This window comes from Hyposmocoma kahamanoa, unplaced genomic scaffold (genome assembly GCF_003589595.1).
Source record: "Hyposmocoma kahamanoa isolate Upper Pololo Valley unplaced genomic scaffold, ASM358959v1 63, whole genome shotgun sequence".
Taxonomy (NCBI): Eukaryota; Metazoa; Arthropoda; class Insecta; order Lepidoptera; family Cosmopterigidae; genus Hyposmocoma; species Hyposmocoma kahamanoa.
The window spans coordinates 22,387,558-22,394,120 of record NW_020653851.1 but is presented as its reverse complement, the minus strand read 5'-3'; the positions used below and the strand labels follow the sequence as shown (position 1 = coordinate 22,394,120).

The window sequence follows — 6,563 nt, the reverse complement described above, 5'->3', positions numbered from 1 at the left end:
ACAAGATTGTTATAAAAAAACAACTCTCTATAAATGGATTTGTAATTACAAATAACTAATTGACACATTCTAATGTAGCAGTAGAGCTCCTTGGAAGCAGTTCGTCCAGGGAAATATTGCCACCGTATTTATTTATGCCGCCAAGCAGTAATGTCAGCATTACTGCGTTCCGGTTTGGATCAACGTATCAACTTATGTGTCAGGGTGACGGGCACAGAGGTAGTGGCTCTCAGATTTGTGTTTTAAAACTCTGAGTGCCATTGCAACTATTATGGACACCAGGACGACTTTGTCGTCCTGTCACTTGTTGTAATAAAAAAAAACCTAGTAGAAAAAAAAGGACCTGGGGCCTTACCATGAACTCTTATTACAGTTCAGTATAGGTTCGTAACGATAAAAAAGCGGGATGGTAACATACACTTCATGTAGCGCTATATCCCAACGATCCATTTTAGATCCTAAACTGAACCGTAATAAGAGTTCATGGTAAGGTCCCCTGATGAGTATATAAATTCAAAACTACAATTCATAATTCAAGCAACTATGACGCGTACGAAGGACCAAGGTCATTAGTTCCATATACGTTTTAAGTAACAGAAGTGGATAATTCGTTCCAAGAGATAACATTCATCGATAGAAATATTTCTTCATCTTGTGAATTCGATAGTTTTCAAGAATAATGGTCTATCTCAAAAGCATCTAATTCATCAGGAAGATGGCTTAAAAAAGCTGAGAAGCGTCTGCAGTCCAAAGTTGACAAATCGTGGACCATCCCAATGTTGTCATGTGATTATTCCAACCAATAAAAAGCTTGGAATTATAGGTACAGTCTACAGCACATCAAGCTTGACATTTTGTACTTTGGACCGTTCTTATCGTAAGCGGCATATAGTTGGATTTAAATCTTAAGTCTCAAATTTGACGTGCTCTTGACCCTACTCATAATTAAATTAAGCATTTTCTGAATTTCTATCAATAATAAGTAAAAAAGGACCAATTTTGGATAAACCCAATATTCTTGAAAAGTAGCGAACTTATGTCTCATGTTGACGGGCGCAGTGGCAGTACTCCTCAGATCTATTTGGACAGGCGTGTCGCTTACCACCAGGCGCACGATTTGTTCATCTCGTCATTTGATATAAAAAAAAAATATTATAACAAAAACACACTTATTGAGTATTGCCCCGAACCTCTCGATACATTACAACAATAATTGAGTTGAATAACCCACTTTGTTTTGCCACAACAAGGTCTATTATTCCAAATCGGCTATTCGCCGGACCAATGCCGGTTCTTATGGAAATGGGATTATTTTGTTTTCACAACGAAGACGTCATTGTTGCGGCTTCATTGGAGGTAATGGTTGCTAATGGATGTACATATAATCAACAATATTATACCATAATAAGGAAAAAATATCTAAATAAGTGTTATTATTTTTGCACGCTGGCGTGGAGCAGGTTTTTGAAGATCGAACTTTACTTTCCTTCCGATGAAAAAAAAGATAATGACACGTTCAACTACGCGATGTGTCGTACATTACTTGTTTTATCTACACACATATCATAAACTCTCTATAATGTTCAAAAACCGCATATTACGACCAGCCTAAAGGTAAACTGTTTTGTTAGAACAATTTTCTTATCTGTGAAAATGTTATTATTGCTTCTTAACATCGAATTCGATGTTATTAATACATTCAAATTTCGATAACCTTTGAAAAACATAACACATTTTGTTTGACCTCAATTCTAATATCAGTCGAGATGAAGCTTTATTCGAAATTAAATGTCAATCGCAAACAATTTTGACAATTTCGAAATCGAACTATATGATAGTTGGAGCCGATTCTTGGTTTTTTTTTTTTTTTTAATATTATTAAGGCTTTGGCAAAGCCATCAGCCTAAACATGAAGTTTAATTATGTTTCTGTAAATATGGCCGCCACAAAGAGGATAGGCAATTTGAGGCGGCGTGCTTGGATTGACTCGGGATTCCTTAAAACGGGCCGATACGGGTATTTTAGTTCGAGATTCGTATAATTTCGCGTTTTAATCTTCGATTAAGGCACAATAGCACTATCCTATTCCACTTTAAACTAGATTTCACAAAATAATTGAAAGTCAAAATAAAAACGACACTTTTCCCTCCAAAAGGTCCAGAGCGAAATCCCGATTCTTGGTCTATGAATTAAAAATGAAAACTACGGTTGTGTGACATGCGTGAGAAATAGTTATTTTTGATACAAATGCGGAAAGTTAGTCATTATTCACGAGTCTCGAGGCTCGAGACAAGTGAAAATGACAAATCCGCACGTGTATCAAACGACGTTTTTTAATACACTTGCGAAAAAACTACATTGAAAGTAAAATAAAACAGTATTTAAAAAAAAAAAAACTCATTTTATTTCTTTGTCTGATAAAAATTTAGAGTACAATGGCAACTGCTGCCAGTATTCAGCCACATTAAAATTACTATTTTAGTGGCGCAGCGCGCAGCGGTCTCGCGTAATACTCACCTCCGGTCATTGTTAACACTCAATCAGCCATCTTTATGGAAAATATTTATTATTTATTATAGGTATTATATATAGGTATTTTTAAATGCAACCCATTGTTTTATAAAACACCTATGTAATTTAAACAAATAAGATGTTTGTAAGTAAATGTAAGTTTTAATGACGAATGACTTACGTCACAAAGCACATAAATATGAAATAAATACAAAACCTCTTTAGTTCTATGTTTAAGACTTGAAACTACAGTAAATTAAATAAAAATGGAAAAGTAGAAAGCACTAGCGCGAAAAATCCAACTTTCGGTACGATTTGTAGTACGAAAAATATCACGTTTTGAGCAACTGTATTAAAAAGTTTTTATTTGCCGCCATTTCGCCAGTCGCACCATGCGGTTCCTGAACACAATCATAGAGAGCTTATAATATGTGTATAGATAAAACAGTGTATGTAACTGTACATAATTGGGCATTAAAACACTCGTGTGATGTTCTTATGAAACTCACACTTGTGTTGCCTTTCATTATGTACAGTCACATAAACTACTATATGTAATATATATCCGTTGGCTTAGAATAATAACGCATAGAATGATAGTTTCATAACAAACGAACTGTCACAAGTGAGGCAAAAATCAAATTCATGTAGGCTAGTTTTAGTAGTAGGTTAATTTTCGGTTTTAGTGAATATTTATATAAAAATACAAGTTGAAACGCGTTACTTCCTTGTGGAATGTGATGTTAGTATCTATTTTGTTTGTCTGACGTATTTTTACACTCATTTACCGCACATTTCGTCATTTTTAGCTAAAATTCTTGAGCTGTTCGCGGTGCAAGTTGACCTTGAGCACTGAAGGTCCGCCCGCTCGTGTAGGCCTTTTGGGAGCGCTTCAATTTGCCTCACTTAGCGTATGCGGACTAGGTTTCTATGCGTTATTATTCTAAGTCCGTTGGTATAATTATTTTATTCTTATTATTGTTGACATTAAACTGACAATGACAACTAATTGTCTTTATTGAATTGTTATAATTCGTCGAAGAACTAAAATAATTTTGACAAAACCCTTTAAATAAAGAAAAAAAGAACTAAAATAATTTCAATTATCACTTAATCACACAAAATTATAGAAGTACAAGCAAAAATAAAAATTGATGATATGCAAACTCAGAACTCATCCAAAGGTAAACTTTTACTAGATTATTATACTTTAGTTACTTCCATAGTATAATGTCCTACGGGATTCTCATGTGGGGTAAAGCGGCAGATATACAAACCATATTTGTGTTGCAAAAGCGAGCGATTCATTCTGTGTATAAAGATAAAAGTTTAAGGAGATTGGTATCATGACTGTGGCATCACGGTACATTTACTCAAATATTTTGTATGCCGGTAAAAATATACATAATTTCATTAAGAAAGAAGATACCCAGAATATTAACCTTAGAACTAAGTCCAAACTCATGGTACCACCATTTCGTTTAACTACAGGTGAACGATTCTTTTATGGGGTACACGTTTTTACAATAAGATTCCGGAGAATATATTAATATTATCATTTCCTAACTTTAAAACTTACATTAAAAATATTTTAATTAAAAAGTCATATCACAAAATTGAGAAAGAAGTATGGAAAGACAACAAGAGTCTAGATTCCACACAATTATTATTCAAAATGTATTCCGTAGCGTTCAAGTTTATTTGAAAAGAACAATCCCTAGAGTGTCTTGCTCGTTCTTCTCAGGGAGGTCGGCGTAGTGAACGAGCAGTAGTTTAAAAAGTAGCTTAAAAAATTACGTTTTCAAATGTAAAAATGTTTATAACATATTTGCTCGTAACGTGGCTGAAATCACACCAATTTCAATATCGTAATGTATTTCATTACGCACTTGTGCGTTATTGTAATGTAAAACGCACAAGTGCGTTATTGTAATGTAAAACGCACGAGTTTTTTTTTAAATAAAGTAACATACAAATACATAACATCCGTCTAAAAATGAACGATACTTTTTTAAATCTTTGCAAAGAGTTTTTATGTTAGAAAAGTGGTCAATATTTTATGAATAAAATTAACTTTGGGAGATAAAATATAGTAAATAAACATTTAATTATTTCATTTAATTAATTTTGAAAATAAATTACAACCATTTATCTGTAACAAAAACACAAAAAATTAATTTACTTTATTAGTAATACTGGCTATTTTTATACCTTTGCCTAAAAAATAACGTTGATGCGCGCGCATGGCTAATTTGTGGACAAGTAAAAATTATTTCGCGCGCTTTTTCTTTTCGCTGTATTGTTTTTATTTGAAAATGTCGTCGAGTAGTGATGAATTTATCAATTTGACACCGCCACAACTCTTAAACGCAGCGAAAAAGGCTACTCTAAGCCTCTTACCTGAAAAATCGACCGATAGATACTTACAAGCGTATCAAAATTTCATCATATGGAAAACAAGCAAAGATGCAAATTCATTTTCAGAAAATGTGTTTTTAGCCTATTTCATGGGACTTTCTCAAAAATATAAGTCAAGCTCATTGTGGTGCTACTGTTCAATGCTAAAAAGCACTATGTAAAACAAACCATGGTATTGATATCAAGTCATACTCCAACTTGATAGCATTTCTAAAAAGACGCTCAGATGGCCATGTAAGCAAAAAGTCGAAAGTATTTTCGGCTGACAATATCAAGAAGTTCCTAAAAGAAGCTCCGGATTGGCGATATTTGGCAACAAAGGTCAGTTGAAACTAAATTATTGTTATTAATTTCTTTCACTTTCGTATTTCTTTACAATATAGGTGTTTATACGTTCTTTTTATCTCTTTTCAGGTTGTATTAATATTCGGTATAAATGGTGCATGTAGACGTCAAGAGTTGGCAAACATAACAACTAATGATGTCGAGAACCATGGGCGGGTTCTTCTTTTCCAGGTCAAAACACAAAAAATAAAATTCCAAGGTCGTTCACAATACAGGGGCCTTTTTACGACGTTGTGAAGAAATACGAAGCGCTTCGTTCAACAAAAGCTAATTCCAACAGATTTTTTCAAAATTACCAAAATGGAAAATGCACTAACCAACCCATTGGCATTAATAAATTGGGAGCAATGCCGAAAGAAATTGCCACTTTCTTAAATTTGCCTCAAGCACATGAATACACAGGGCACAGTTTCAGAAGGTCCTCGGCTACATTGCTCGCCGATTCAGGTGCGGACTTATTGACACTAAAACGCCACGGAGGATGTCAAGCAATGTAGCCGAAGGATACATAGAAGACTCGATAAGAAATAAAGAAGAAATTAGCTCTCGCATTACAAGGAACATAAATTTGGAGTCAAGTGTTGACTTTCAACCATCTACGAGCACACACGGGTACATTCCACCATCGTCGCCGCAGCCGCAACCGCCTCCGCCGCCGCCACCGACTGCAGAACTCTGTGGTCTCGTTTCTCCTACTTTCACTCAAGAGAGTGAGAAAGAGACTGGGGAGATTGTAACTAATAATAATAACTTGACAACATTAAAAATGCCAACTGGCAACGTAACAATCACTTTCAAAAATTGTTCAAATTTCTATAACTGCTTTACCAAGTAATTATTATAATTCCTCGCAAATATGTTATAAAACGTCGTATGACATACGTTCGCTTTGAAAATTACATAATTACGTAATTTTCAACTTACCGCACTTATATCATAATGTACTATTACCTATGGAATAAATGATTGTTTGGCTTTCGACTTCTTTTAATTAAAAAAAAGAATGTTTTGTAGTTCAACTGTTTTTCTTTGATCTACCATTTTCCTCGCTATAATGAGAAAAGTTGTGTGTTTCGCTCGGCAGCAAAGTTATTTTGCGTCTCATGTCTTGAAACCTTCGCTACACTCAGAAATCTGTTCTTGAACCACGAGCGCTGATTTTCTTTAATTAAATAAATAAGTAAGAATTAACTTTCCGTCCGTCCAATACCGAAAAAAGAATAGGTAATGTAAGCCCAACTGTAACTATTGCACAATGCTTCTTATTAATGGATAAACGAAATGTAAGT

General features: G+C 34.2%; 1 long non-coding RNA gene across 1 annotated transcript; it reads left to right on the top strand.

The window, feature by feature from the left end:
• Window positions 1-5,207: 5,207 nt before the first annotated feature.
• On the top strand, window positions 5,208-5,452 carry LOC113230569. Its single transcript, XR_003310510.1, has 2 exons — window positions 5,208-5,250; window positions 5,344-5,452. It is a non-coding gene; the product is annotated as an uncharacterized LOC113230569 (long non-coding RNA).
• The last annotated feature ends 1,111 nt before the right edge of the window (window positions 5,453-6,563 follow it).